Source organism: Marmota flaviventris, chromosome 8 (genome assembly GCF_047511675.1).
Source record: "Marmota flaviventris isolate mMarFla1 chromosome 8, mMarFla1.hap1, whole genome shotgun sequence".
Taxonomy (NCBI): Eukaryota; Metazoa; Chordata; class Mammalia; order Rodentia; family Sciuridae; genus Marmota; species Marmota flaviventris.
Window position 1 is genome coordinate 23929276 of NC_092505.1, and position 23296 is coordinate 23952571.

A 23296-nucleotide genomic window follows, 5' to 3' on the forward strand; every position below is an offset into this window, starting at 1 on the left:
TGGTTCTTGTTAATACTTATAATGGCAAAGTTAAAGCTTGCTTTCTAAAAGCTAAAACTAAATTGTTGTGTTTTACATTCACCTTGCTTAATTAATAGGCTGTCAGAACTTGGTAGAACCATCATAATCCCACTACTAAAAATAAAATTAAATGGAAGCAATCAGTTTCAAAAATTTTGAGATTTCTTTAAAAAGTAAAATTTGTGTTTTCCTTTTATCTCTCTTAATAGCTAGGGTTTGAATGCCATACTTCTCCTGGTTATAACTCATAAATAATTCACATTAACAATAAAGGCTACCTGTGGAAGAAAGAGACAGCACAACAAGAAAATCATGTTTGTGGAAAAGTGGATTTCTGATTAAATAAAACAGATTTAAAAAGATACAGAACTCTGGGATTTTGAGAAGGGATCAGTAATACTATTATGAAGAGTTTAAATATAAGACACCCATAAAGAAGCAAATTAGTTGCCACAAATTATCAACAGTGTTGACTTTAGATCTTCACTAGATGAAACTTTTCTGGCTGCCTGTTCACATATTTGTCCCATCAGAACACTCACTGATGGAACCAGTTTCCTTTTTAAATTATTCTTAACTATGGATGGTTCAATTTGGCCATTTGAGAGTGAGAATATGGCAGTGATTTCAAAACAATGTAAGCAAAGTCTGTATGTCTGGATAGAATTATTTGCCTAACTGTTTTTGATTCAAATTCTGTTCTTCTGAAAAGCAAGCCAACCAACAATTCCAATGTATTATGAGTTTCAGTTAGACTGTATGGCACTAAGAGTAAACTTGGAGTCTTTAAATTATAGATTATTTTTTAACACTCTTCTCATTCTATGCTTTAATACATAACTAAGTTATATAAAACATTTTAAAATAAAATATGATCTGTGTAATTTATATTTTATAACCCCATTGTGTTCACTAGGCATATATAAATCACTTCTCAACTCATGAGTTTGTACATTCAGAATAAAAAGTGTATTTCCTTGGTAGTTTTTTTAAATTTGTCTTAGTTTCTTTTAAAATGAATTATCTGTTGAACAAAAGTTCAAAACAAAGGAGATTACAGGGGAAATCACCACACATCTATTGTATCCCCTATGTTTTTAATGGTAAAAGCTAAAAATTGTAAATAAATAAATGAGCATTGAACCTTCTCAACTAAATGTAGCCATACTAATGAAGAATATCCTAACTAGGGTTTGGGCTCAATTATGTGTTACGGAAAAGAGATGAGAAAGTAAATCTTCAGTATATCACAAGTTAGAAAAGCAACATACCAAATAACTTACTGATATTTTTCTCCTTTCTTATAACAACTCTATGTGACTTAAATGTCTAAAATCCAATATAATTTTGAAGTGATTTTATTTCAAAACATCAGTAATCAGAGTCTATTTCTGAGACATCTCATCCACTTTAATTAACCTTTTTTAAAGAATGCCAGACTGGGCTAATTTTGAGCCATCTACCTGAAACCAATATGCCAAGAGAGTAATGCAAAATAAAATATGATTTGGCCATCTCTACTATTATAAAACTTGGAACAATTTACACAGGGGGAATTATAACACTTAAATCATGTTTTCCTGCTATTCCAGCCTTGGAAAAAAAAAAGCTTGTCCTGCCATTTGCAACAACATGAATGAAACTATAGAACATGTGCTAAGTTAAATAAGCCAGTCACAGGGCGACAAACACTGCATGATACTAATTATAAGATGCACCAAAAATAGGCAAGACCATAGAAAAGAATAGGTGGTTGTTGCCAAGGCTTATAAGGGTCGGGGGATAAATGGGAGATTATTTCTGCAATGGGTATAAAATTTATGTTATGCAAGAATACATCCAAAGTATGTATAGTGATACAATTCCTATTTGGATAATACAGAAACTCTCAAGATTTAAAATCTCTACTGAGTCATGCTTGATGCCACTGTACCTCTTCTATAAATTGCAAAACTTTCCAGGAAGTTTCTTTGTCAGTATAACCTCTGATACATGGTTCATTTATTTTCTGTATCTTAATCTGAAAAGAAAAAAATAGCAGTTCAGCTCTTTTTCATGGCGCCTTGTAGGTGATCAGCTGTACCAAGATGAAGCTGAATATCTCCTTTTTGGCCACTCATTGCCAGAAACTCATGGAAGTGGATGATGAATGCAAACTTCGTACATTTTATGAGAATTGTACGGGCACAGAAGTTGCTGCTTATGCTCTGGGTGAAGAATAGAAGGATTATGTGGTCTATATCTGTGGTGGGAGCAACAAACAAGGTTTCCCCATGAAGCAGAGTGTCTTGACCCATGTCTGTGTTCGTCTGCTACTGAGTAAGGGACATTCCTGTTATAGATCAACTCCAACTGGAAAGAAAAAGTGCAAATCTGTTCAAGGCTGCATTGTGAATGCCAATCTATTCTCAACTTGGTTATTGTAAGAAAAGAAAAGAAGGATATTCCTGGATTTAGGGATACTACTGTGCCTTGCAGACTGGGACTCAAAAGAGCTAGCAGAATCCACAAACTTTTCAGACTCTCTAAGGAAGATGATGTCTGCCAATATGCTGTCAGAAAACCCTTAAAACAAGGAAGTTTAAAAAAAAAAACAGGACCAAAGCACCAAAGATTCAGTGTCTTGTTACTCCCCATGTCTTGTAACACAAGTGCCAGTGTATTGTTCTAAAGAAACAGCATACTAAGGAGAATAAGGAAGAGGCTTCAGAATATGCTACACTTTTGGCCAAGAGAATTAAAGAAGCTAAAGAAAAATGCCAGGAACAAATCACCAAGAGACACAGCCTGTCTTCTCTGAGAACTTCTACTTTAAGTCCAGTCAAAAATAAAAATTTTTAAGAGAAATACTTCCAAAAAAATAGCAATTCAATTTAAGGAGTTCCCCAGATTGTTTTAGGAATTATGAAATACTTTGTACAACTTACACAAAGTATGCAATCCATACATGCCTATATATAATCTTCACATCAAAATTTACGAGACACAAAGCACAATGCATACATCTAATCAAAACCTGAATATGTAATAACTGCAGATTTAAACCCCAAATTAGAAAATAAAAACTTCTTCATTTTCATTTGTAGCCTCAGAGTTGCATCGGTAAAATTAAGCCAAGAATTGTTAGCTGATGACCAATTTCCAAGTGTCAGACTGAAAGCACTAAGCAGCTTAAGTGCTTCATGAGGCTGCCAAATTGCAAAAGGGTGTCAGAGTAGACCGGAGGCAACGTTATAATTCAGCCACCCATTTCCTGGTAGTGAAATTTTTAAGTATTAAGAAGAGTTACCAAGGATGTATATGAAATCTGTTTAAGAGATATTTCTCAATAGAAAGATAACCTTTGTGAGACAGTCTCTGGGCAATCTTATCACTCTAATCTACAAGAGCACTCACTATGATTCTAACAGCAGAATGGAAAGTATGTTTTGCACAAGAATAATTATTTTATCACTTATATCATTTAGCACTCAATCTTTGTACTGAATCCAATATCAGTATGGATATAACTGAGTCCTTTTCTTTTGGTTTGTTTGACCCTCAGTGCTCCTGCCCAGGAAGAGAGGCATAACACACCAGCAACAGAAGTGACTAATGCTTATAAGTGAACAGATCACCATTTGGTTCCTATCTAGAGAGGAGGAGAAGTTAGGATAGGAGTTCCATATTTTCTAAAGTGAATGGGTTTCTGTAGGCTCTAGTCTGAGCTGAGCCCTCAGATTGGAGCCGGGATAGTCAAATTTTGGTGGTGCTTCAGCAATATGGGACATCATGTAGACATGACTTACACAAAAGATTCTTATTATCTGAGGAATATCTGGTAATTTGTCCTCTCCTGAATCTAGTATTACCTCCAAATAACTTTACATGATCTTTTTAGATCTGTAGATAACAACAAACTCACAAAGATTCCTGAATGATACATTTGTAAATTGCCTATGAATTTTTTCCTATCAGATAAAGGTAACTGAGAATCACTTTATTTTATTAAGCAGACACTTTTATAGCACATACTATGTGCCAGGCACAATTCTAAAGTGCCTTGCAGACATGACCTCCATTAATAGTAATAACCACTGTGAGTTAAGTAATGTTAACTAGAGTTCACAAATAAAGACACTGAAGGGAAGGGAATATGCAGTTTGCCCAAATCATGCTGCAAGGAAGTGGCAGAGCCCAGGGTTTGAACCCAGAGGCTCTGTCCCCAGAGTTCGGGCTGCTCTGCTATGTGCCTCTCAGAAGCGATTCCTATTTTCACAAATACCACAGCAGTTGTACAATAATTGTATATTTGAATCCATATTCTCTATCAGTAAAGTGAGGCTACTACTATCTATAAAAATTAAGTAGGCTGTTACATATAAAGCAAAATTCAGTACAGTGTCTAGCACCTAGTAAGTGTACCACAAACTGTCATAAGTTTTATCACATCATTGCCAGTAGTGATGTCAGGATGTCATTACACAAATAAAATTATAGTAGCTATTAGTGTCCAAGAGGACTTCTTACATATTTTTTACAATTTGTTTTCTCATTTTATCTTTGAAATATATTAAATGGAACAAGGAATACATGATTTCTGTTTTACATATTAAAAACAAATAAAACATCATTGGGCAATAATTTGTATGGGACCTCAAAAGCAAAGGCAACAAAAAATAAAATAGATTAATGGTGTAACACTGAAACTAAAAATGCTGCTGTACAACAAAGGAAATAATCAACAAAGTGAAGAGACTACCTAGAGAATTATAGAAAATATTTATGAAGTATGCATTTGATAAAGAGATAATATAAAAATGTATGAGGAAATAAACTCAATAGCAAGAAAACAAATACCCTATTAAAACATGGGCTAAAGATAGGAATAGGTATTTCTCAAAAGAAATGCCAACATATATATGAAAAAATATTCAACAAAACTAATCATCAGGGAAATTCAATCAAAACCATGACACATCACCTCACCCCAGTTAGAATAACTACATTAACAAAAAGGTAACAAATGTTGTTGAGATTGTAGAGAAAGGGAAACTCTTGTACATTGTTAGTAGGAATGTGAATCAATATAGTCATTATGGAAAATAATATGAAGCATCCTCAAAATATTAAAAATAGAATTAGCATATGATGCTGCAATCCCATTACTGGGTATATCTAAAGGAATTGAAATTAGTATGTTAAGAGATATCTGCACTTACATGTTATTCAAAACAGCCATAAAAAAATGAACAAAACCGTATCATTTGTAGATCATGGATGAACCCAGAGAATATTTATGTTAATTGAAATAAGCCAGGTGTAGAAGAGGTACACCACATGATCTCATTCATATGCAGAATCTAAAAAATGTTGATCTCATAGAAGCACAGAATAGAGATAGTGGAATGAACTTTTTCCAGAATTTGTAGATAGTTGGCAGTAGGTAGAATAGAGATATATTGGTCAAAGGATAAATAATTACAGTGAGATATGAGGAATATTGTTAATTTATTTTATGTGTCCATAATAGGTAAATATAGGAGACAGAAAGTAGATAAGTGATTGCCTGAGACAGTGGAGTGGGGTTAAGTAGGGGATGGGGAGAGAAAAGAGGAGTAACTACTAACAGTTATAGTTTTTTATTTTATTATATGTGATGAAAATGCTCTAGGCTTGGTTGTAGGGATGGCTGTACTATCTGTGAGCACACTAAAAGCCATTGGGCTGTTAGAGTCTGTAAACAAGTCAGGATGGTGCCTGGCATTTTGCCAGAGAAATGTTAGAGTCTGTAAACAAGTCTGGATAGTGCCTGGCAAAATACCAGAGGGAGTGGTTTGTGAAGTAACACCAGCGAGCCATTAAGTGTGGAGATTCCTTATTGGTTGACTGATGTATCTAGTTTATGCTAATTAGATAAGCTGTGTGGAATGTATAAATACTGCTCCTGTCCTGCAATAAATGGCTTCCACTCCTGCTGTATCAATCTACACAAGTTGTTCGTCACCCCCCGGCTATTTTGCTTCAGCCGGACTGCGGCATTGGGCTATATAAACTTTCAATGTGGGAACTGTATGATATGCAAAATGTTTACATAATAAATATGTATAATAAATAAACAAAAGCTGTTTTTTAAAAAATAATTTTATATATATACATATACATACACACACACATATGTATGTGTGTGTGTGTGTGTGTGTGTGTGTGTATGACCTTAAAGTTGAATAGAAAGCATGCGACCTCACATCTATGAAATAGTATGTGGGTATGTAAGAGAAAAATAAAATAAAGCAGGGGCCACAGAGTGCCTGCATCTGTGTGTGTGTGTGTGTGTGTGTGTGTGTGTCTGTGTGACTAAACTATCATGTGAACAAATGAATAAATAGATACATGATAAAAATTGGTCTTCATTTGATCTCTTTTCCATTTAATTCAGATAAGTGCATACTATATTTCCTAAAAGTCTTGGGCATACATTTTAGGTACATAAACAAGCATAACATTCACATCATTCTATTTTTATCTTCCCAAGAGTATTTCTGTTGTTACTGATGTGTGTGTGGGTGTCTTAATCCTTGAGGAAGATTTAATGTAGTATAAGTACAGCATGCTAATACATATTGATTTAGACCTTTGACACCACTCACAGAGTAAAGGCTAAAACCTTCTTTCTTTTAAAAACCAATTTACATATTATTCTTGATTGCAAGAGTGTGTTGTCCACTATAATATCCATTAAGTACAATAAGTAATTAAAATATATATGATTAAATGCATCCCCTCAATCTGGCAATATAATATGTGAGAATAGTATCAGTTTTAATAACTTGCCTTTTTAAGGCCAATAATGCTTTGCTAGATTTGACTATTTATTTTTTATTTACTTCATTAATTATTTTTTTCTAAGGAAAATACTACAAATAAATCATTTCTCTTTGCTGGTAAACAGTGTACTCCTACATAAGGCAGAAATAAAGAAATTTTGCCTCTGCATTGTGAGTTATATGTAGAATAAGTGACATCCTTTCAGTATACTGTGAAATTCACATGTATTCTTAAATGAAATAATACACATTAAGCACCTAACTTTCTATCATTTAGAAAGCAATCAGTCAGTATTGTGTCTCATTTTTAACATTATGCTTTAGAGTATTAAAGTAATATTTTTCTGAAGTCTTATGATGTGCAAGTGCAAGCAGTATCAGAAATGTTATCCAAGTGAGAGTGATCTTCACAAGGAGGTTTGTCATTGAATGTTATCCAGCATTTAGGGAAAGTTTGACATGTACTGAGCAGTAGTCTTCTAAGACAGAAAAGAAATACATATGAAGCTAGATGAAGTTAGTGAGGGTGAACTCTAAGAGTCTTGTTTTTAAGAGCACTCTGTCCCCAACCAGAGTCTATCAATTTATTGTTTTAATTTTTTGTGTGTGTGGTGTTGGGGATTGAACCCAGGGCCTTGTGCAAGTAAGGTAAGAACTCTACCAACTGAGCTATGTCTTTAGCCCCATCAAGTATCAATCTAAATGACACCAGTGACCTTAGTGTCATGGGTCCCCTGAAGATATCTGTCTATCAAACCGTAGTCCAGGATCCCTGTAAACAGCTAAGAGTGAAAGGAAGAAGTATCTTCCATCCCACAGGCTGTGGGGCCTGTTGAAGCCTGAGTGCTGGACTGAGAAACAAAGTGGCAGTCTCTTCTTTGAAATGCTAAAGTATCCAAGGTATGCTTATGGACAAAAAGTTCTAGGCCACTTGCTGATATCCTGCTTCAAGGTCAGAACTTTATGTACATATTTCATGTGTCTCAGAGAAGCTATCTCACTACATTCTGTTCAAAGACAGCATGTATCAAAAGCATTTAAAATTAAAAAGTAAATTTTTTTTTTCAAAAAAGAAAATTGTAACAGTTAAAACAAGAGAAATAGAAACAAACTATTCTTGACATCTCTTAAGACTGAAATTCTGTTAGGAGTCATTTCTATACAGGTTTAAGTAGTAGCTTTGCAAATATGATTGATGATTGATTTTTGTATTGGAGATTGAACCCAGGGGTATTCTACCATTGAACTACATCCTTTTTAACCTTTTTTTTTTTTTGGGGGGGGGGGCGGGGACAGGGTCCAAATTGCTGAGCCTGGCCTCAAACTTATGATCCTCCTGCCTCAGCCTTCAGAGTCTCTGGAATTACACACATGCACCACCAAATATAATCTTTAAAGAAGAATAAATAGTTAGGGTCAGTAGATTAAGTTTTAATAATTTAATTCATATAACTAAACATGTCCAGAAAACTAGTGGATTGACTAATAAACTGATGTATTATATTCATGGAAAATACATTAATATCCAAATGTTTTATTCAAAAGCAGCCTATTTTCTAATTATTAACTTTGCATGTTTTCTTTTCTTTTTTTCCAAAGAAATGGACTATAATGATAGGACAGGACACAATTCTCTCCCTTCCTTACCTACGCTTTCTTAACAACTCAAGAAACAGCACATCACAATGTAGAGTAACAAGAGAGCTAAATGTATTTACTGGCAGCAATGTGTCTGTTGCACAGTCCCTGAGTAGCCCTTAGCATGATGGATCTGAATAAGCCATTACAGCTTTAACTGGCAAATGAGGCGTGTGATTACCCTGTATTTATAACAAAAAGAAAGGCATCCTTACAGACCATTTGCCAAGAGCCTCGCGGGCCCTTTAAACAGACCCACAGGAAAGATTCCCAAGTAGGCAGTAAGACCAATAAAGCCAAAGCTTGGCATGTTATCAACTTATTATCAAAATTCCCTGAAGTGGGTGACCCTCTTTCTCATACACTGCCTCCATTAACTGAAAATGTCCTCTGATTTTCAAATCAGCTATAGTCCAAAGTCATTTGATTTTTTTTATTTCTTATTTATTTTTATTTTTAATCTACTCTAACTTATCCTGTATTTATTCTCTAATCTCTGATGACAAGTCTTACCTCTGTGTTAGAAGGTGACCCATGCCCAGCATTTGAAACAGCCTTTCATTCCCTACTTAGCTGAACCAGGACACTGAACTTATCATGCTCTGAATGATGATGATGATCATCATCAATTCCCACCATTTTTTTTTCTCTTTAGAAACCAAAGCAAAAAGTGGAATGTGCTAAACTAATCTTTGGGATCAGTTTTCAGTCTCTTTTTCAGGAAAATTCAACGTTGAAAGTTGAAACCTATCTCATGGGATAAAAAGCTGCTCTGAGAGCAAACTTGGATTTTGAACTTTCACTGTTACTGTTGTTATTTTTTATAATTAATGTGAATATTTGTCACAGCACTGTCAGCAGATCCACATTTCCCCCCTCTTGCTCATGAGACTGCTTTAATAATTTATTATTAGTGTGGGGAATCTAAGGAAGTCCTTCCTACATGGAAGCAGGAGAAACACTTGGAAAATCAGATGAGCCTTTTTTTAATTCCCAAATGAAGTTTTTAAAGTTCACAAAAGAGGTAGAACTGACATGTTTCCCTTATTTGAACTATATTATGCCCAAAATGTAGGTGAAAAGAGTAATTACTGGGGGAAAAAAAGACACACAATTGTAGCAAATATAAGTATCTAATTCAATATCTGGCCCTGTCAAGTAATACATAGTTATCAAAGTTCATAAAGGACTTCTAGAAATCAGGAGAGACAACAAAAGAATACTCCCAACTCAAAATACTTTAAGACTATAAACCAATTAAAGTATCATTATTGTCACATATTTCCTTCCAAGCCAGGGGACAAGCTTGTGATGTTCCGGAAATTAAGCAAAAAAAATAGTGAATCTTGCCTTTGTGGTTTGTTTAGGATGATCCTAAGATAGAGGTTGTTAAGATAGGACTCTGTTTCCGGTATGATTGAGGCCTTAAATTAAAAATACCAATTATTTTCCTGATGTGAAATTTGCTGGTTCATTGAAACACATCGATATTTGAAAAGGAACTAGTCAAAACCTAAATTTACTACTCTCATTATAGCTGCCAACAGTGTTTAAGAAGTTGAAAATTGATATTTCAGAGAGAAATTTGTGGGGAAAAAAATGTTAGAGTACTATGGCTTGTTTTCTCTTTTTTAGTATGGAGGGAAAGAGGGAATATTTCTCTCCCCACCTTGAGCATGGTTTAAAAAAAAAGAAAGAAAGTAAAATTCCACTATTTGAAAAATGTGGCACATCTTCCAACATCCTTCCAACTGAAGGATGACCGTCCAAGTCAAGAAACTTCAGGGTTTCTGAAAGTCTACAGAGTGTGTACAACCAACCCACCTGCACACAATCCAAGAGCCATTCACCAACTCTACCAAGCTGATATCAGCTCATACAGGATTAGTTAAGAGAGACCTTTCTTGTTCCTTCCTCTGCATGATCCAGATTTAGCCAGAAACCTCCTTAGCAGGAAGAGGGAGGAGAGATGAAAGCCAGGAGAAAGAGAAAAGCCAGGAGTGGGGGAAAAGAGGCTTGTGTTGCCTAGTCTGCCAAGTTTTCCACACAGGTTTTGGTCTGTAGAAGACCTCACCTGGAACAGGAATAAGCTTTGATTTTAAGTCAAGAATAAAGTTTTGATTATCACTCTGTCTAGACATAAATTATTGAACTGAGTTTATTTAGATAATGAATATGACTCATGACATAACTAGTTCTCCAATATGGATTTAAGGGGAAGGTAGGAAACAAAATAAAAATGGATGTTTTTTAGTTTTATGAGTTCAATGTTCTGGTTACAAAAGCAACTTTTCAAATTTCCTTTGCAGAATAAAATATGTTTTCCTATTATTAAAAAAAAATAATGAACTGAGCACAGTGGTGCATGCCTGCAGTCCCAGTCACTCATAGTGCTAACGTGGAAATACCACTTGAGCCCAGGCTTAGAGGCCAGTCTGGACAACATAGCAAGACCCTGTCTCAAAAAAAATAAAAAATGGTTTTAGGTCAATATTTTAAAGTAATATGTGCCTAGCTAATAAAAATTCACTAATAATTTTTTAGTCTTTAAACTCCTCTAGGATTTTATGAAAGGAATCACATAAATTCATTTTTTCAGGTTCATCAGAGGTCTCACCAAAGAGAGCATGAATTTCCTCCATAATCTCTGCAAAAGTAGTCGACTGGCTTCTGATTATGTATCTCCAGATCCATGAATTTATAGATACTTCAGGCTTTCTTAGAGAGTGAGTATTATTAAAAAGTCCTTCTTCTTATTAAACGTCCAGCTCTTTACTGCCTTCTCAGCTTAGCAAAAATACACCCATCGTTCAAATCCCAGGTCAAATAACTCTCAGAAGAGTCTGCTTGATCCCCTCCTGGGTCCTCACTGCATTTCTTACTTGGCCATATGAGGCAATTTAGCACAACACACTTTCTCCTTGGCTTATAAGGCTGCCTCCTTCAGGAGAGCTGATACTAATCCACAGTACTAGGTCTTTTTTTTTTTTTTCTTTTATTTATTTATTTATTTAATTAGTTAGTTAGTTCTCAGCGGACACAACATCTTTGTTGGTATGTGGTGCTGAGGATCGAACCCGGGCCGCACGCATGCCAGGCGAGCGCGCTACCGCTTGAGCCGTATCCCCAGCCCCAGTACTAGGTCTTACAGAGGACCCAAGATAACCAGAAATGGTTCCTGCCCTTGAGTTGTGTTAAATCCACAATCAAGGACAAAACAAATCCACTGATAACCTTAACAAAAATCCAAAGGAACCAGTGTCAAAGGGAGGTACAGACCTTTGAAGGAGAAACATTACTTTTTCCTCTCTTGGTACAGTACCCTCCCTGTAGTCTGGATTTTCTCTAGCCTCTAGACTTCAACTTACCAACAATTGGCACTGATTGATAATTTTCTGACTTGGAGACTAGAAGAACATCAATATAATCAATGGTATTTGAGTTAGACACTTCAAGACAGGCAAGGTAGCACGTGATCATAAGTGAAAAGAGTCTTTGCAGAGAAAATAAAATGTTGAGAGGGCTGGGATTGTAGCTCAGTGGTAGAGCGCTTGCCTTACATGCATGAGGCCCCGGGTTCGATCCTTAGCACCACATAAACATAAATAAATAAAAATAAAGATAATGAGAAAATAAAATGTTGAATAAGAAGTCACTCACTGAGACCTCACCTAACATATACAGGAAATGGCACGTCACTCCATTCGGCAGATGGGGAATATGAGGGTAACCTGATCAGGTAATCACAATAAAGAGACAGGCTTCAAATTACAAACCACCTTCTGTCTCATCTGAAAGTCAGCAAAAGCAATGAGATTCAGGGCTCTAATTCTCACTTCAAACTTGAAGAATTGATTTCTTCTCTCAAAACTTCAGTAATTAGGTCACAGGCATAATACCCAGTCCTGGCTGACCCAGTGTTCATCAGCCAAATATGAAGAAGTGAGCCAAAGACATAGAAGAAGAAAGTGGTGGTAACAGTAGAGACAAGGGCTCAGCTGCATAAGAGATAGAATTGTTAATAGAATTGTTACTTAGTATTATTTAAGAACATGATTGCCTTGAATATATTAATATTTTAAAATCTTAGGATAATTTTCAACTTGAAACAAATTGATATTTTTAGATTTTAACATACTCAAATTCAGCACTGAAAATTATGTAGATTACTTGAAACTCTTCTGTAAATATTAGTATGTAGAGTGTAAAGATATAACTAAAAATGCTTATATATAAGCATGTTGGCTAAAGGAAATCCTCTCATCTTCAATGCAAGAAAAAGGATATAAAAAAGATCTATATAGCCCAGTGAATAGAAAAATAACTTCAATTATAAAAGCATGCAACCTGAATGTGTGTAGTGTAAAGAGAAAGAAATTTAGGGAGACACAAAGAGACAGAGACAGAAAAAGAAAGAAGAAAAAGGAATATATATTTTTTTATTTTGTATATTTTTATATTAAGTAAAATATTATTTCATAATATTTTATGTATTGAATTTATACAAAAATATAGACACCCTGGCTTGTTTCTCAGAAAAGACCACAAGACACCCTCAGAGCTCTATAGGTGGATAAGTTTTCAGAGTAGTTTTGATTTGCATTTCTCTAATTGCTAGCAACTATGAACATTTTTTCATATATTTGTTGATTGATTGTATATCATCTTCTGAGAAGTGTCTATTCAGGTCCTTGGCCCATTCATTGATTGGGTTATTTGTGGGTTTTTTTGTTTTTGTTTTGGTTTTGGTGTTTAGCTTTTTGAATTTTTATATACCCTAGAGATTAGTGCTCTATCTTATGTTTGAGGGGTAAAGATTTGCTCCCAAGATGTAGGCTCTCTATTCACCTCACTGATTGTTTCTTTTGCAGAGAAGAAATTTTTTAGTTTGAGTCTATCCCATTTGTTGATTCTTGATTTTAATTCTTGCACCAAAGGAGTCTAACTAAGGAAGTTGGGGCCTAATCCCACATGATGGAGATTAGGGCCTATTTTTTCTTCTATTAGACGCAGAGTCTCTGGTTTAATTCCTAGGTCCTTGATCCATTTTGAGTTAAATTTTGTGCATGGTGAGAAATAGGTGTTGCGTTTCATTTTGTTGCGTATGGATTTCTAGTTTTCCCAGCACCATTTGTTAAAGAGGCTATCTTTTCTCCAATACATGTTTTTGGCAACTTTGTCTAATATAAGATAATTGTAATTTTGTGGGTTAGTCTCTGTTTCCTCTATTCTGTACCATCATTTTGGTGCCAATACCATTCTGTTATTGTTACTATTGCTCTGTAGTATAGTTTAAGGTCTGGTATAGTCACGCCACCTCTTTCACTCTTCTTGTTAAAGATTGCTTTAGCTATTCTGGTTCTCTTATTTTTCCAGATGAATTTTATGACTGCTTTAAGTCTGTATAGTACTTTTGGAATTATGGTCATTTTGATAGTATTAATTCTGCCTATCCAAAATTTCATCTCACTCCAGGCAGAATGGCAGCTATTATGAAGACAAACAACAATAAGTGTTGGTGATGATGTGGGGAAAAAGGTACACTCATACACTGCTGGTGGGACTGCAAATTGGTGCAGCCAATATGGAAAGCAGTATGGAGAATCCTTGGAAAATTGGGAATGGAACCACCATTTGACCCAGCTATCCCTCTCCTCAGTCTATACCCAAAGGACTTTAAAACAGCATACTACAGGGACACAGCCACATCAATGTTTATAGCAGCACAATTCACAAGAGATAAACTGTGGAACCAACCCAGATGCCCTTCAATAGATGAATGGATAAAAAAATGTGGCATATATACACAATGGAATATTACTCAGCAATAAAAGAGAATAAAATCTTGGCATTTGCAGGTAAATGGATGGAGTTAGAGAAGATAATGCTAAGTGAAGTTAGCCAATCCCCCAAAACCAAATGCTGAATGTTTTCTCTGATATAAGGAGGCTGATTCATAGTGGGGTAGAGATGGGGAGCATGGGAGGATTAGATGAACTCTAGATAGGGCAGAGGGGTGGGAAGGAAAAGGAGGGAGTATGGGGTTAGAAATTATGGTGAAATGTGTTGGATATTATTATCCAAAGTACATGTATGAAGACACAAATTGGTGTGAATATACTTTGTATACAATCTGAGATATGAAAAATTGTCCTCTATATGTGTAATAAGAATTGTAATGCATTCTGCTATCATATACAAATAAAAAATAATAATTAAATAAAACAGAGAATAGTTCTCACTAAATTTAAATTATTACTCTGTCTCTTCTTATGTTTAGAAAAAAAGGCTTGGATTTCTTATGCTTGCCAAGAAGAATCAAGAGACTATCAGAAATGTTTAACTCAGGAATGGCACCTTCAACTAACAAATTTGTAAAATGCTGAATGCTCACTCTACCTATATACCCACTTGTTTCCAAAAAATGCAATGTATGTACTTAGATTGTAAACATCCTCAGGATTCTTGCATTAATTGACATATGGTTCATCTATTAACTGAAAAGTTCTCAGACTTGTTGGGATTTGGCTCTTTCAATTCAGGTTGATTTGAAATAAAATTACTCACATAGATTCAAAAACATGGTGTTGCTTGGTTTTTGGTTTGTTATATTTTATAGACACCTACTCAAATCACATTATGAACTTCTAATATAAATCGTCCTATGTATTCTCTACTTCATTTTCTGTTCCTCAGAGTTTCTGGGCATTTTAAATATAGTCTGTATGTATATATGTGTGGATAGGAAGAAACTCATAAGGAACTCATAGTCTATGAGATTTCAGCCACATAATTTTAGAGTTGGAAAATCTCAGTGCTGTCTTCATCAACATTTTTTTATTTTATAGATGACACCCAAAAAGAAATTAGTCATTTCGGACTGGGGATATAGATCAGTTGGTAGAGTGCTTGCCTCTCGTGCACAGGTCCTTGGTTCAATCCCCAACACCACAAAAAGAAGAAAGAAAGAAAGAAAGAAAGAAAGAAAGAAAGAAAGAAAGAAAGAAAGAAAGAAAGAAAGAAAGAAAGAAAGAAAGAAAGAAAGGAAGGGAGAGAAAGAAAGAGAGAGAGAGAGAAAGAAAGAAAGAAAGCAAAAAAAAAAAAAAAAGCAATTTGTCATTTCTTCAAAATCCCACAAAAGGATTCAAAGAAACCTGGGACAGATTTTTCAGGCAAGTGGCCTTCCCAAAAAGAGCACTTTCCAGTCTTCCCTTCCATCTTATTTCAGAACCCTCAAAATGTGGATTATTTGGATTATCTCCAAATCCCTCAAAATACTCAAGCAAAAGAATAATTACTACATAGAAAGTCAAGGACTGAAGCTCCCATTCATATTATTTTATTTCTTCCTCTTCTCACTTCTAATAGGTAATTGGCAAACATTATTCTCCAACGTGAAGCCATACTTAGTGCTGAACCTTTACAGAGCATGAAGTAAAACTTCCTACAATACATAGAAGCCAATAAACAGTTATCTGTATCCAGGTAGATGAAGTAGGCCCAGGTGAACTTGAAGCCTGTGCAGTTAAAATGTTGCACTGTGCCTAAAGTCAAGCAAGATCTATTATTTCCTGCATGTGATTTCTAAAATGCCTATTTTTTTTTCTCATGACTTCACACACCATGATAAGGTAGAGGTTAAACATAATGCTTTTTGCAACTGCTAGAATTTTTTATTGTCTACATTGTGCCAATAATGTTCTTTTATAATTATATTTTACATAATGCTTTTTTTTGGCAGATGTCTTCCTTTGAGGCCAAATGCCTTGTACTTACATCAAAAGACTTTCCCCAATGCACCCACCCTCTTCAAGTTGTGTCTTTCTCAGAGCCACAAAGCAGGGGACGGGTTATAAGTATAATGTCAGATGGCACACAATTTGTTTTAATAACCAGCAGTGGGATGCTTGTTATTCACATTAAATACATAATAGACTAAGCAGGTGGTGCAGTTTTCATTCCTGATAGATCATAAGAGACTAAAATATAATGATGTTGTATTCCATGGTATGTTTCCCCTCAAGCTCTCTCATCAGAATAAAAGAAAATTTTGTGCTACTATGATTTAAAATATTGCATGGGTAGCTCTTTGCTTTTCTATTAAGTCAGTGTTCGAAGAAAACAGATTATGAATACATATTACTTTTTAAATGTTCTTCCTTGGCAAGGGTCTGGATGGATGCTCTGGTTACCTAGGAGATGAGGACAAAATGAAAATTGATTGACTTATCAAGTTGATTGTGAGCTGAGCTTCAAGTGGCAGCTGTGTGTGCTGCACATAAAATGTAGCTGCTTGAAAGTGATTTTTTAAAAATTTGTCATATCAGTAATGATGCCACATAGATTGCTAGGTAGAATAAAGTGGCTCTGTGTTATTAGAAAATGCAGTATTGAATGATATCCTAATGATTACGGTTGGGAGAAAACATATTTAAAAGAAGTAATTCTGGCCTGGATGTTTGTTTGGATATGTCACTAAAAATGACTGCATTGATGGTGCTAGAAATCTGTCTATGGTAGGACTCCTGCTGCTGGCTCAGTTTTTAGTAGTAATAACCCTGTCTTCTGTTGGCTGAGAATGGGCTAGTGGGAGGAATCTTAATGGATCTTACTGTAAAGGCAGCTATAACCTCCACCCTGTCTATTTCTAATGCAATTTTTCTTCACTACCAGGCAAGACAATCTATAGACAAAAATGCCCTGTTTTCTGAGCTCTCCTAAGTTCGTAATATCCTCTCTCTCTCCAGAAGCCCATGCCTCTTTCTTCAACTTCATCACTTTGCACCTGTGGTCTTCTACGTGGGCTACTCTCCTAATTTTGGTCCCCCCCACCACTATGAAAACATGTGTCTAGTATTTTGTAATATTCATGTTCTTGTTCTTATATAGCAATCCAATTGGAAATACTCTGATTAATTGAAGTGCTAGTGGGTTATAATAGTTGATATAAACTGAGTGTTTGTGTCTCCCTATCCAAATTCATATGCTAAAATCCTAACCCCTTCCCATGAAATGTTATTAGGAAATGGAGCCTTTAGGAAGTCTCATGAAAGCAGAGACTTCCTAAGTGGGATTATTTCCCTTATAAGAAGAAGCACAAGTCCTTACTCTCCACTGTATGAGAACATGGCCTTCTGCAAAAAGGAATTGAGCCCTCTTCACATGTGGAATCTGCTGGAACTTCCAGTTTCCAGAACTATTGGAGATAACTATTAGCTTTCTAAGATTCTGAGTCTATGAAAATTTGTTATAGCAGCCCAAATTGACTAATACAATGGACTAAGATTATTCTTCTAAGAGTTACTTTCATTTTTTTGGAGACAAAGATTCAATCCAAAACAATGGCCCTGTAATTGTAGAATTCAGCCTTTCTTGGAAGACAAATAGAAACTAAATTTTAGGTCACAGAAAAGTTTTTTGCTCTTTGATTCACACCCTGTAGTTACCATGAAATTGCAACATATGAGCCAGAACAATTTATCTCAGGAACTAATTGAAACTAGAAGGCAGGAAAACAACTGGAATTTTCCTTCTTTCCCTGTAGAAATACTACTCCATGACCATGTAGCTCTGTGAAAATTTCTAGGCAATGCATAATACATGGCAGGGTTTGCTGTCATTTGGAGCAACTAAAACAGGTAAATAGTACATTCCAGAGTGATGCATAGGAGAGTGGATGCTCAGAAGCACACACCTAAATGTTAGGTACAGGAATTGTCCACAAAGTAACACTCTTAACATATAGAAGAAAGATGGCAGCTACAAGAGTAATAAAGTAAAATGCTGAGTTTAGGGAAAGAGAACTATGAACAACTGAAGGACATAAGAGAACAGTTGAAAAAATTAAGTGACAGTGATGGTCACTGAATAGGAAGTGTTTTTATTATAATAACATAAATTTTATCCAAATTTTTCTGTGAATTCAGTGGAATCCCAATCAAAATCTACTTAAAACTAGACTGTATGACTCAATTTCATCTAGAAACATAGGAAAACAAACACTAATGAAGAGAAACTTCCCTTTCAAGGTACTAACCAGAGAGGATCCAATATGGCGGAAAAGAGGGAGGCAGCATTCTGTGTCACTCCATGACCTGGATCTCAACTAGTAGGAATACTGCTTCTGTAAGAGTGATATGGAACCGCTACACAGTTGCTTTCATGCATAAATCACCAGCACTGTGCCCCCATGCAGGACACCAGGCCTCAGCATTAGAGCAGGACTCCGGACTACCAACACCCAACTCTCAACTACTAGCCCACACAGGGTTTCTTCTGCCACACGACCAGCGCTGGCTTCATGAAAGAAGGTTCGATTCATGAATAAATGCTAGGGAGTTTTAAATTAAAGAGACAAGACTCTTATTACCTTTAATACCAGCTGCAAGACGGCTTCTCCTAGCTCCCGCCTCCAGCCATCTAATGCGGTAGCGAGGTTTACAGAAGAGACGAGAGAGAGAGAGAGAGAGAGAGAGAGAGAGAGAGAACACACGCCAGGGAGTGGACGTTTATTGGGGAACAAAAAATTCAAGGGGGGGCTGGGGATGTGGCTCAAGTGGTAGCGCTCTCGCCTGGCATGCGTGTGGCCCGGGTTCGATCCTCAGCACCACATACAAACAAAGATGTTGTGTCCACCGAAAACTAAAATAAATAAATAAATATTTTTAAAAAAATTCAAGGGAAAATCCCATCCATTGAAGGTTAAGGGGGACAGCATCCCAAGGTCAGGGGCAATGATTGGGTCTTCGGGGCAGTGGCCAGACACGCCTCTGCACGGACAAGTCCTAGGATCTGGAAAAGGGTGGGGAAAGCTCTGACACAGCTGTGTCTAAGTGCCTCTCACCCAGCCAGAGAGGTAACTCAAATCATGTGTGAGGATGGCCTCCCACAGTTTGTGAGGGCCTTAGCAGGTTCACTGCATCAGCACCGACGCAGAACTCCCAGACACCACTGCACTCCCAAGCAGGACACTCAGCTGCTACCCATCCATAGGAACTCCAGCCACCACTCCCTGATGGATCCCCATCTACCAACGTGGGTCTTCCCCAGTTGCCTATATCTTGTAATTCGGCAACTACTGACATAGTCCTTGGTAGTCTGCCTGTGGTCTTCCTGCACTTGGAGACATCCCACAGGCTCTGAAGACAGCCAAAAGCCACAATGCTGCATGCCACAGAGCTCATCTCTGAACATATCGCACAATGCCATCACCAGGTCCCACCCCCACCCAACCCGGGCATTGGAAGCTGCTGCCTCCATCTGGAGTCACTTTCCTCACAATCTTTGGTGGGGGCAACTCCTGGATTGGAACTCCAGTTAGCCAGGTATCCGGTTTCCAACTCACCCCTCTCCCCAGCAGCTGGTAACCCAGCACAGTAACTGCCCAACACAAAACAGCTCTCAGTGGAATGTGTGCACAGAGCAACCAGGATGCTGCCTATGGAAGCCCCAGTGAGAGAGGTCCCTTAATTGGGAACTATTAAGAGAGAGGGAGACAGGGTGCAACAGTTTGGAGACTAACAGAGAGACTAGGAACTGGGAAATCTTCAGGCAAGATATGGAGATAGGACTGGGCACTCAAGTCATACAAGCAGACCCAAAAAGAGACCCTTGAAGTACAGTCTCCCTTCAGGGACTGGGGGTGGGGGGAGTGCCACACCTTACTTCCAGGTGCCCTGCACCAGGACCAGCCTTCCCACTTTGATTACCTTCACCATCCTGAAGACAAAGATACCAGCTAACAACAGCCAATCCCACCTATTGGATAAGCAGGGAAGCAGGAAAGATACTGATCTCCAACCAAAACAATTAACAGTCCTGGTTTCTTTCTTGAAGATTTTTTTCTCTTTTTTTCCGCCCTATCTATTCTCCCACCCTCACATACCCAACATATATGAAACCAAGTACTTTGCATGAATTAGGATTTTGAGGACTAGCTCATCACAATAGTATATTATACTTGTGTTGTGTATGCATTTTTCTTTCCTTTTTTCCTCCAATTTTTTACTATTTTTAACATCCTTTACTTTTCTTAATACATATGTGTGTTTGTTTTATATACTCTACCATCTTCCCTCATACTTATCTACCCAAAATTACATCCTGTTTATTTTCCTGCTACTAACCCTCCTCATTAGATTTCTCTTTCACACTTCCTAAGATATACTAACTCTATAACTTACATCCTGTCTCCTCAGCATATCGTCCTATGCCTGACCCTCAGTTCATTGTTCACCATCAGAAACTGTAAACCCTTTTACAAACCTACTGATTATTTTATAAAAAATAATCAAATTCAACATTTCTGTACATTGTAACCAAACTGTAAATGTCTTAACAGCAACAAATTGTTTATAGGTGGTATATTGTTCATATTAGGATCTGTTAACATTGTCCTTCCCCCAAAGGAGAGGTATTGGAACCTTAAAGGAGCACTATAAGCCTATAGGGTAAAAACGATAACGCCTGGGACCCACAGCACTAGAAGAAAAGAAACACCAGCAACGTGAAAAGACAAGGGAAGAAAGTGCCCCAAACAAATCAAGATACCACATTATTAGAATCTATGGCTAGCACAGTGGAAGAAATTACAGAGAAGGAGTTTAGGATGTACATGATTAAAGTGTTCTGTGAATTAAAGGATGATATAAAAGAGCAAATACAGGCAGCAAAAGATCATTTTGAAAATGATCTACATAAACAAATAGAGGAAGCAAAATATTTCTTCAATAGGGAAACAGAGGTTCAAAAAAAGAGAGAGAAATTCTTGAAATAAAAGAAACAATAAACAAATTAAAAGTTCAATTGAAAGCATCACCAACAGAGTAGACCACTTGGAACACAGGACCTCAGACAATGAAGTCAAAATATATAATCTTAAAAAGAATGTAGATCACACAGTGAAAATGGTAAGAAACCACAAGCAGAACATTCAAGAAATATTGGATAGCATAAAAAGACCAAATTTAAGAGTTATTGGGATAGAGGAAGGTGTAAAAGTCCAAATCAAAGGAATGAACAATCTATTCAAAGAAATAATATCAGAAAACTTTCCAAACATGAAGAATGAATTGGAAAACCAAATTCAAGAAGCTTAAAGGATACCAAATGTACAAAATCACAACAGATCCATAACAAGCCACACTATAATGAAAATGCACTACATACAGAGTAAGGAAAGAATATTAAAAGCCATAAGAGAAAGGAATCAGATTACATATAGGGGGAAACCAATTAAATTAACTGCAGATTTTTCAACACAGACCTTGAAAGCTAAAAGATCCTGGAACAACATATATCAAGCTCAGAAATAAAATGGATGCCAACCAAGAATCATGTATCCAGCAAAATTAAGCTTTAGATTTGATGATGAAATAAAAACCTCCCATGATAAACAAAAGTTAAAAGAATTCACAGCTAGAAAATCAGCACTACAAAACATCCTTGACAAAATATTCCATGAAGAAGAAACAAAAAACAACATGAAAATCAGCAGAGGGAAATATTACACTAAAGGAAGAACTAGTCAAAGGAGAAACCAAGTCAAGATAAATAACAAAAAAAAAAAAAAAAAAAAAAAAAAACTAAAGTGGCTGGAAAATCATGTCTCAATAATAACCCTGAGTTTTAATGGTCTAAACTCACCAATCAAAAGATGTAGGCTAGCACATTGGATTAAAAAAAAAGAACTCAACAACATGCTGCCTCCAGGAAACTCACCTGATAGAAAAAGACATCCATAGACTGAAGGTGAAAGGTTGGGGAAAATCATACCATTCACACGGACTGTGGAAGCAAGCAGGAATTACCATCCTCATATCAAATAAAGTAGATGTCAAGCAAAGTTAACCAAAGGGGATAAAAAAGGACATTTCATACTGCTCAAGGGAACCATACAACAACAAGACATAACAATTATAAATAGATATGCCCCAAACAATGGAGAATATATGCTTATCAAACAAATTCCTCTCAAGTTCAAGAGTCAAATTGGCCACAACACAGAATGATATACACAATTTAAACAGACTAATATCAAGCAGTGAAATAGAAGACACCATTAGAAGCCTACTAACAAAGAAAACCCCAGGACCAGATGAATACACAGCTGAGTTCTGCAAGACCTTTAAAGAAGAACTAATACCAATACTCTTCAGACCAATATCTAAAGTTTCAGAGACTAAAAAAATATGCTACTGAATGAAAAATGGGTTGCAAAAGACATCAAGAATGAGATTAAAAAATTCTTAGAGGTGAATGAGAATACTGACACAAGATATCGAAATCTCTGGGACACTATGAAGGCAGTACTCATAGTGTAATATCTCAATAAAATTCTGGCAAATTGAATACAAAAACATATTTAAAAGACCGTGCACCATGATCAAGTGGGATTCATCCCAGGGATGCAATTTTGGTTCAACATATGGAAATCAATAAATGTAATTCATCATATCAACAGACTTAAAGATAAGAACCATATGATCATCTCAATAGATGCAAAAAAGCATTTGAGAAAATACAGCACCCCTTAATGTTTAAAACACTAGGAAAAAATGGGATAACAGAAACATATCTCAACATCATAAATGCTATCTATGCTAATGCCAAGGCAACATCATTCTAAATGGAGAAAAATTGAAGGTATTCTCTCTAAAAACTGGAAAAAGATAGGGATGCTCTCTTTCACCACTTCTATTTAACAAAATTGTTGATACACTGGCAAGAGCAATTAGACAGACAAAAGAAATTAAAGGGATACACATAGGAAAAGAAGAACTCAAATTGGCACTATTTGCTGACTAGAAGACCCTAAAAGTCCCACCAGAAAA

The 23296-nt window shown here is 36.2% G+C and overlaps 1 pseudogene; it reads left to right on the plus strand.

Annotated features, from left to right (window-relative positions):
* Positions 1 to 2108: 2108 nt before the first annotated feature.
* LOC114087798 (small ribosomal subunit protein eS6-like) lies at positions 2109 to 2862 on the plus strand (annotated as a pseudogene).
* Positions 2863 to 23296: the final 20434 nt, after the last annotated feature.